Source organism: Elephantulus edwardii, unplaced genomic scaffold (genome assembly GCF_000299155.1).
Source record: "Elephantulus edwardii isolate Elephantulus edwardi_28Jun2011 unplaced genomic scaffold, EleEdw1.0 scaffold00079, whole genome shotgun sequence".
Taxonomy (NCBI): Eukaryota; Metazoa; Chordata; class Mammalia; order Macroscelidea; family Macroscelididae; genus Elephantulus; species Elephantulus edwardii.
This window is the reverse complement of record NW_006399829.1, coordinates 4,666,222-4,676,103: the sequence shown is the minus strand read 5'-3', so window position 1 is coordinate 4,676,103 and position 9,882 is coordinate 4,666,222. Positions and strand designations below refer to the sequence as shown.

The 9,882-nt window shown below is 38.3% G+C and overlaps 1 pseudogene; it reads right to left on the bottom strand.

Moving 5' to 3' along the window:
- Positions 1–1,307: 1,307 nt before the first annotated feature.
- On the bottom strand, positions 1,308–9,405 carry LOC102848693 (annotated as a pseudogene).
- Between the last annotated feature and the right edge of the window lie 477 nt (positions 9,406–9,882).

Sequence of the window (9,882 nt, the reverse complement as noted above, 5' to 3'; positions counted from 1 at the left end):
TCAGTAGATCAAAGGACTACATTTGTATTGTATTGTTGTTGTTGATTGCCATCAAGTCAAGCATGACTGATAGTGACACTATGGACAAAAAGCCTGAAGCCTTACTGTAACGATCAACATTTATAAAAGTTTACAGTTTCCTGACGCATGTTTTTTAGGAAGTGGATGCCACCAAAAAATGGGTTACCATCTCAACATGGATTACATGTCAACAATAAGAAAATCTTCATCACTAGGCAAATAGGCAACATCAAGACATATAGAGAAAACATTGAAGTTGTCACCAGCTTCACTTTACTTTGATTCACAATCAACACCTCTGGATCCAGCAGTCAAAAAATAAAAACAGTTATGTCACCTTTGGAAAGTCTGCTGTCAAGGACCTCTCCATAGTGCTAAGGAGCAATGACACCAGCTTAGACTACAGTGTACCTGATTCAAGCCACAGTCTTTGCAGTTACTTGCTATGCATCTAAAAATTTGACAGTGACTAAGGATGACAGAAAAAAATCCACCTCTTTGAGTTGTGTTGTTGGATAAAAATACTAAATATTCCATGTATTTTCAAAGAAAAAAATATGTCAAAGAAAGAACAACCACGGTTCTCTTTCATTGGAAGGATGGGGAAACTTCATCTCACTTATGTATTGTTAGGAGGGGCCATTCTTGGGGGGAGAACCATCATACTTGGCAAAGTGGAGGATCAGAAAAAGAAAAGATGACCCTCAACAAGACTGTAGCAACGAGTTCAAGTAGGTCAGATCTGATGAGAATGGCACAGGATAGGGAATGGATCAGATCTAGTGTTCATAGTATAGCAAGTAACACTCAACTAGAAAGTACAAAACATCAACATTGTCTGCAAAACCCAGCCACTTCGCCACTAAACACAACCATTCCTACTTATCAATTTATGCAATCCTAATCCACATTGGAAATTCACTGGTAATTTGTAAACATACAAATACATGGGTTCTTCTGAGATGTTCTTGAGTCAGAACTAGATATTTATTTTTATGTATTTTATTAAATATCCCTATTACACTACCTTGCAGACCAGTTTGAGAGTTACTCATTGCAACAATGTTTCTCAGACTTTGGTAAATCTGGTGATGTTGAAAGAAATAGTATCTTTTTTGTTGTTGTTTTTTTGGCAGCTGTTGCAAAAAGCTTTATTGTTTCATTTGGTCCAAGGCTTGGGCAAGGGCTTCTGGGTGGATAAGATTCTATATCAGGGTAGGATAGAGAAGCTTGCTGCTGATGGCACGGGGACACAGAGGTTTCCTTCTGCAAGTCCCCACAGACCCCTAGTTGTGCCTGAAGGTGAGACGCTCAAAGAGATACTCACCCAGCCCAGCCTGGAGGCCGCCCAGTCTTCTAATGTTGGTCAGATGGTCACCCATCTTCTTCAGCAGTTTCACTTCCTCTTCCAGGAAGTGGTTCTCCAGAAAGTCACAGAGATGGGGGTCAGTGTGGGCCGAACCCACGGTGTGCAGATCCAAAAACGCCTGGTTTAGGTTCTTCTCCAAGGCCAGCGCTGCCTGCATGGCGTCCAGGGTTTTACCCCACTCATCCTGGGATGGATTCTGGGTGTCTTGGAAGAGGACTCACCCACCGCGCTGGTTTTGCAGCTTCAAGAGCCGCTCAGCACCCTCGCGCTTCTCACTCGCCAACTCGCAGAAGAAGTGTCCCACGCCTTCCAAGGCCACATCATCATGGTTAAAATAAAAACCCAGAGAGAGGTAAGTGTAAGAGGCCCGCAGGTGCAGGTTGACCAGAGGGTTGACGCCAGCTTCTGCTTCGGCGGAATAATTTTGACGGATCTGAGAGCTCGTAGTTGGTCGAGGTTTTGGAGCTAAAAAAAAAAAAAAAAAAAAAAAAAGGTGTTAGCTGGTCCCGAAAATAAATGTTTGAGATGATCCCGAGGTTACACCTGGAGGTGAAGTTGGAGGGTAGTCAGAGGTTGGAAAGGGGGAAGTCGCTGGGTCTGTTCCATCCAAACACTGTTGAAGCAAGAGACAGATCTACGGGACCACTGGGGAACTAAGAAATACTATCTTAAAGCCCTTCTTCATCCAGAGATTCTAATTATCCTGTGTGAGAGAAATATCATGCAGAAATCTGTTTTTAAAATATATTCAAGGCTTTTACACAAGGATTGTTACTGTTGTTGTTATGTTCCATCAAGTTGCTTGCGACTCATAGCGGCCCTATGTACAACATCCCTCAACTCTGCTCTGTCCTGTGCCAAACACACTGTCTCCCATACACCCATCCCAATTACCCCAGTCACTGAATCAATCCACCTCATAGAAGGCCTTCCCTTCTTGCGCTGTCCCTCCACCCTCCCAAGCATGATGTCCCTCTCCAAGGATCGGTTCTTCCTTACAACATGTCCAATGTATGGTAGATGGAGCCTCAGATTCCTTGCCTCCAGGGAGCCACTTGGTTTAACCCTCTCTAGGATGAATCTGTTTGTTTTCTTAGCAGTCTATGGTACATTTAATACTCTTCTCCAGCACCACAGCTCAAAGGCATCAACTCTCTCTCTATCCTCCCTAGTCATTGTCCAATACACAAAATTATACTTGAAAACAGGGAGAAAGGCTTTATTTTTACTTTAACCTTAAACTTTAACTTTACAGTGTCATCAATGTGTGTGTGTGTGTGTGTGTGTGCGCGCGCGCACGCGCGCGCGCGTGTGTGTAACTTTTTCCATAATAAGTCCATTTGTAGTTAATATTTTAAATGTAGAGGCATCATCTTGGGATAAAAAATAATTAACTGCAAGCTTCCTCCTTTAGAGCTCAATTTCTTTTATTCATATTCATTCCCAGGATTGCATCTCAACATCAAGAAGACAAAAATACTCACCAATGGACTGATGACCAACATCATGATGTTGTTGTTGTTGTTAAATGCCTTCAAGTTGCAGGCGATTCATAGTGACCCTATGAAGGAGAGTCCTTGACGCTTGGGTGCCTTTCATCCTCTCTCCAGGTTCATAGGGTTTTCAGAAGCAAGCTATTATGGAAGTGGATGCCACCCATCCTTCCAAAACATCATGATAGAGGAATAAAAGATTGAAGTTATCAAACATATCCTGTTACATGAACCCCTAACCTAATCAACACTCTCTGAACCAGCAATCAGGAGATCAGGAGACGTATTGCACTGGGAGTTCAGCACTTCTGTAAATTACTGACAAACCTCATCAATTTAGAGACTAAGTTGTGCCTGATTCGGGCCATGGCCTTTTCAATCACTTGCTATGCATCTGAGAACTGAACAATGAATAAGGATGACAGAAATATCTTTTAATTGTGAAGTTGGAGAAGTATACTGAACATCCCATGACCTGACAAAAGGAAAAAATACATATGCTTTGAAGAAAGAAAGTTCAGCCAGAATGATCCTTGGAGGCAAGGGTGACAAAGTTTTGTCTCATATTTTGGGAATGTTGTTTGTTATTGTGGTTATGTGCCACTGAGTCAACTATGACTAATAGTGGCCCTATGAATAATGGCTCTGAACCTAGCTCTACCTCAATCCAACCTATCTCTGACACAAAGACTGTCACAGTCATTGCATCAATTAATCTTATCTAGGGTCTTCCTCTCCTGTGATTGCCTTCTCTCTTCTAAGCATGCTAGTCTTCTTCAAGAACTGGGCTCTCTTGACAACATGCCCAGAGGATCTGAGATAGAATTTCAAAATCCTAGCTTCTAAAGAACAACCTGTTTTTCATTTTCTCCAGGACATACCTATTTGTTTGTTCCATGTCTATTCAATACTCTTCTCCAGCCCCACAACCTAAACACATCGATTCTTCTGTGCTGATTAGCTCTCAGATGAATAGAAAGCAATTCAGAAAATGATGACTTGAATCAGACATACCTTAGTATTTAGACATTTATAGTTGCACTTTAGTACTCTGGAGAGGTCTCTGACAACAAATTTTCCCAATGCAACTTATCTTTTCATTTCCTGACTGCTGGAGACAAGGGTATTGATTATGGATCTGACCAAGATGAACTTGTTAACAACATCAATCTTTTCTCAACCTGTTATGATGCTATTTCTCCAGTGTTGAGGATTTTTGTTTTCTTGATGTTGAGATGTAATCCATATTGAAGGTTACAGCCTTTCAACTTCTACAGGAAGCATTTTAAATCCTCCTATGTTTTGGCAACCATAGTTATATCATCTGCATAATGCAAGTTGATGAGTCTTCCTTCACAGTGATGCCACAGTCATTTTCATAAAGTCCAGTCTTCTGAATGACATGTTCAGAATATAAATTGAACAGGTATGGAGAAATCATGCATTCCTACTATACTCCTTTCTTGATTTTAACCATGTAGTATTCTCTTATTCTGTTCAGGTAACAGTCTAGATATAGATTTCACATGAGCAAAATCAATTTCTAGGAGGCCCCTTCTTCTCAATATTAGCCATATTTTGTTATGATCCATACAGTCAATGTCCTTGCATAGTTGATAAAATACAAATAGATATACTTGTAGTACTCTCTGCTTTCAGCAAAGATCCATTTCACATCATCAATGATATCCTTAGTTTCATGGCTTCTTCTAAACCCAGCTTGTATCTCTGACAGTTTTCTATCAATATACTGTTCTGGTCTGTTTTGAATTATCTTCATCAAGATTTTTCTTACATGTGATATTAATAATATTTTTCAATAATATCTACATTTATGTTGTATCATATTTTTAGGGAATGCAAATAAATATTAATTTCTTCCATTTAGTTGGCCTTGAGGATATCCTCCAGATTTCTTAGCACAACCTGGTAAGCACATCCAGGCTGTATCTGTTTGTTGAAATATGTAAGTTTGTATTGCTTGAACTTCTTCCTTTATTAACTTTGGTTCTTAATCATATGGTCATTTCAGTGTCCTTCATGAAGGTTATTTTGGAAGTATTCTGAAATGTTTCTGTGTGAACCAATTCATTTTGGTATAGTGGCTCCTTCTATCTTTTTTTCATGCTTCATGTATCATTTAAGATTTTGCCATAGCATCTTTAATTATTTCTGGACATGTTGCTAGGAAAGGCTACTTGGAGAAGTACATCATGCTTACAAAAGAGAAGCATCAGCTAAAGAGAGGAAGACCCTTAATGAGATGGATTGAAACACTTATTATGGCAATGAACTTAGGTGTGTGAGATGAAGATGATGGCACAAGATAGGACAGAGTTCAGATCTGTTGCTCATATGGTTGTTATGACCTCAACTCAAATACACGAACAACAACTTCCAGGAAATGGAGCTCTGATGACTTAGTGGTCAGAATTTGTGCTGCCACCAAAAGGCACACAGTTCAAACACACACCGGGCACTCCATGGAAGAAAGTTTTCATTGTTTAATTTATAGTGTCTGAAAAACCACTTGTGTGTCAGCATCAAGACTCTTTTGATTCAACCATGTACAATAAAAACATTCAGAAAAGGTGTATGTCAGGGTTAGAGCCTTTCTTCATAGAAATACGTATCATGACCAAATCATTTCAGAAGCTGGACTATATGAAGAACCACGTGACATCAGAATTTATAGAAGACTTATCTATAGCCTGCATTATACACATGGCACAGCATTGCTTGTAGAAATTCAAGAAGACTTAAGACACTTACTTTAAAAGAGCAAACGCATCTAGCATTCCATATGGAAGTATAAAAAAAAAAAAAAACACCAAAAATCCTCCCCATGACCTACAGGCAACATTATGTTAGATGGAGAAGAGATTGAACTTTTCAGTGACTTAATTTTATTTGGATCCTCAATCAACACCCATAGTAGAAGCAGTCAAGAAATCAAAAGTTGTGTTGCATTAGGAAAATAAACTCACAAGGATTTCTCCAAAGTGCTAAAAACCTAGAATGTCAGTTTAAAGGCTATGGTGCATCGGATCCAAGCCATGGTATTTTTTTAAAAAAATTATTTAATTTTATTATTTTTGTGCCTGTACTGTCAAATTGGATCTGACTGGTACAGGAGGGGATTGTCCCTCCTTCTCCAGCAGAGCATCTGGTAGATTCAAACCAAACACCTCTAGGATTGCAGTGGAACTTCTTGCCACTAGGCCACCAGAGCTCCCTTGCCATGGTTTTTTTTTTTAATTATTTTAAAGGATTTTTATTGAGTGGAGGATTACAAGTAATCAGTTTTTCCTACAATTATTTGTAGACATTTTGTTCTGTAACATTAATTACCATTGATAAGGATAAATAATGATAAATAAATAAATAAATAATGTCTAATCAACCCCTAATCGTGCATTGACTTTCCCTTGACCCAGTTATCTATTAATTATTTCCCCTTGCCTTCTCTTCTAAAGCCTGCTAACTCTTCACAATGGATTTGATGAAAGAATTATATTACTTTACCTGGATTTCATGGAATTTTTTTCTTTTTTTATTTTTCTACCGGTTTATTTACAAAATTCAAATACAAATTTTGAACAAATTCTTTTAATTTCCCTCATCCCTCCACCCATCAGATTGTACAACCCAATGATTAATCCCCTTTTCCCCCTGTACATCCACATCCTTCTGCTTCAAGCCTCTCCCACTCCTCCTGGATCCTTATACTCATTCTATAATAACAGTTTTATACAATATTTATCCTTCTGGAACTGAGTTAGTTCACTCAGCATAATGCTCTCCAGTCCCTCCCAGTTAGGTAGTACTTTACAAAGTTCTTGCTCCTGCTTGCTGCATAATAGTCCATTGTGTGAATGTACCATAATTTCTCAATCTATTCATTTGTGGTTGGACATTTGGGCTGTTTCCATGTCTTGCAATAGTGAATAATGCTGCTATGAACATTGGTGTATAAATCTGTTTGTGCCTCAGTTCTCATATTCTCAGGGTATATTCCAAGTAGTGGAATAGCTGGGTCATATGGAATTTCTATGTTCAGCTTTTTGAGGAAGTGCCAAACTGCCTTCTAGAATGGTTGCACCATTTATTTCTTTATTTAATTTTTTTTTCTTATTTTGTTCTGGTTTACTTCCAAAGTTCATATACATTGTTTTTCACAACAGAGCATTCCTGTTTCCTTTACCCACTCCTCCCTCCACCCATAAAATTATATGACCCTATGACTAACCTCCCCCCTTCAACAGTCCCTCTCCCATTCCCCATCCCTGCTCATCCACTCTCATCCTGCTTCCCTTGGATCCTCATACACATTCTACAATAATAGTCTTATGCAGTATTTGTCCTTTATGGGACTGAATTAGTTCACTTTGCTTAATGCTCTCGAGTCCCTCCCAAGTTAGGTAATGATTTAAAAACTCTTTGCTCCTGGGTGCTGCCATCGTGTGAATGTACCATAATTTCTCAATCCATTTGATACTGGTTGGACATTTGGACAGTCTCTATGTTCTTGTAATGGTAAATAATACTCCTATGAACATTGGTGTACAAGTCTTCATTTGTGCCTAAGTTTCCATTTTCTTGGGACATATTCCAAGCAGTGAAACAGCTGGGTCATATGGAAATTCTATGTTCAAATTTCTGAGGAAATGCTAAAATGCTCCAAAGCGGCTGTACCATTTTATAGTCCCACCAACTATGTATAGGAGTTCTGATCTCACCACATCCTCTACAACATATATTACTTGCACTCCTGTTAAACTTTGCCAGTGCTGCTGAAGTAAGATGGTATCTTATTGTAGTTTTGTTTTGCATCTTTCTTATTGCCAGTGATTTAGACTATTTCTTCATGTATATGCTGACCATTTGAATGTCTTCCTCTGTGAAAAGTCTTTCCATGTCTGTTTGCCCATTTTGTAATTGTGTTATCAGTCTTTTTATTGTGTAGGCCCTGTAGGATTCTGTAAATTTACTTTAAAAATCCAATTCTGTAGAGAGTTATTCAGATTCCACATGGGTGATTTTCTAAGTTTTACCTCCTGTGGTTAATTCCTAATATTATGGCATTGTGATCTGAGAAGATATTTTCTATCATTACAATTTCTCTTTTAATTTGTTGAGGCTTGGTTTATGCCCTAATATGTGAACGATGGTGGACTATGTACCATCTGGACTTCAGAAGCAAGTGAATTGAGTTTTAGTTGAGTGCAGTATCCTGAATACATCCACAAGGTTGAGCTGGCTGATTGTATAGTTTAGGTCTTCTGCATCTTTGTTCGTTTCCTTTGTATTGACCTATCCTTTGGTCATAGTGGTGTGTTGAAGCCGCCTAACTCTATTGTGGTGCTCCCTATTTCTCTCTTCAATTCTGTTAACCATTGTTTTATGTATTTTGTATGTCTAGCATTTGGTGTATAAATGTTGACCAAGGTAATGTCTTTTTTTATCTACTATGCCTTTAATCAGTACATAATGCCCTTCCTTATCTTTTAAGGTGGTTTTCATTCTGAAGTCTGTTTTACCAGAGATTAATATTGTCGTTCCTGCTTTTTTAAAGTTGCAATTTGTTTGGTATATTTTTTTCAGCCTTTGATTTTTAGTATATTTTTTTCTCCATTTTTTAGATGTGTCTCTGGTAGGCACTTTGTTTTTTTAATCCATTCTACTGCTCTTTTTCCTCTTGATTGGCTCATTTAGTCCATTCACATTAAGTGTGATTATTGTCAGGCCACGTTTTACTTTTTCCATTTTGCTGTGTTTCTTTTTCTGTTGTTCCAGGTTACCATGGTCTATACATTTTCCTTTGGTGTTTCAGTGTGAAGGACTCCATTTAAAATGTCTTGTAGTTTTGGTCTGGTTTTCACAAGTCTGTAAGTTCCTTCTTTTCTGCAAAGGATTTAATTTCTCCTTCATATTTGATGGAGAGCTTTGGTGGGTATAGAGTCCTTGACTGGCAATTGTTTTCCTTCACTTTTTTGTACATACTATTCCACTGTCTTCCAGTTCACAGGGTTTCTGCTGAGAAATCAGAATTTAATTTTTTCCCCTCTAAGGTGACTCTTTGTCTTTGTTGCACTATTTTTAGTATTCCATCCTTATCTTTCAATTTGAAGAATTTGACTATGACTTGTCTTGATGTTTTTCTTTTTGAGTGTACTCTGGAGTTCACTTGCTTCTTGAATGTGTATTTTCTCATTCTTCAAAATACTATAGAAGTTTTATTCTAGTACTTTTCCCACAAACTTATCTATGACTTCCCTGTCACTACCGTGTTCTGGGAGTTCCAATCATACATATGTTTAACCTTTTGATGTCAGCCCATATGATTCTAATGTTGTTGTTTTGTTGGTTTTGGGGGTTTCCCCCCCATTTTTTTTACATCTAATCTCTAATTTTTCTTCTAGTATGTTTCCAGTGAGGTTCTTGTCTTCCGGCTCACTCACTCTGTTCCATCTCTTCAGTTCCACTTTTTTGGCCCACCATTGTGTTGGATGCTTCTGCCATTTCAGTCTTTATATTCTGGATTGCATGTTCATGCTTTTATGGCATTTCCAGTACTCTGCTGGTTATTCCCTCTCTGAATTGTGATGACAGTTTAAGTTCTTGTACCTCTTTATTTATACTATCAATTCTTTCTTCATTTTTTTTTAATGCATTTTCTTCTGTATCTGTTCAAGTTGCTCCTCATCAATATGTTGTTTTTGTGTTTCGTTTTGTTTTTAAATTTCTTCCTCTGGGGTATTTACTCTCTTAATGATTTCCGTTGTTTCTTTCCTTTTGCTCTCTAGACAACCACACAAAAGTCCTTTCCTTTTTTTTCTTCCTCTTCCTCCATCTCTCTTCTTTCCTTCGTTCTTCCCTCTTCACCTCCCTCACTTATATTTGTCCTTCCTTCCTTCCTTCCTTCCTTCCTTCCTTCCTTCCTTCCTTCCTTCCTTCCTTCCTTCCTTCTTCCTTTCTGTATGATTATGTATAGTTGTT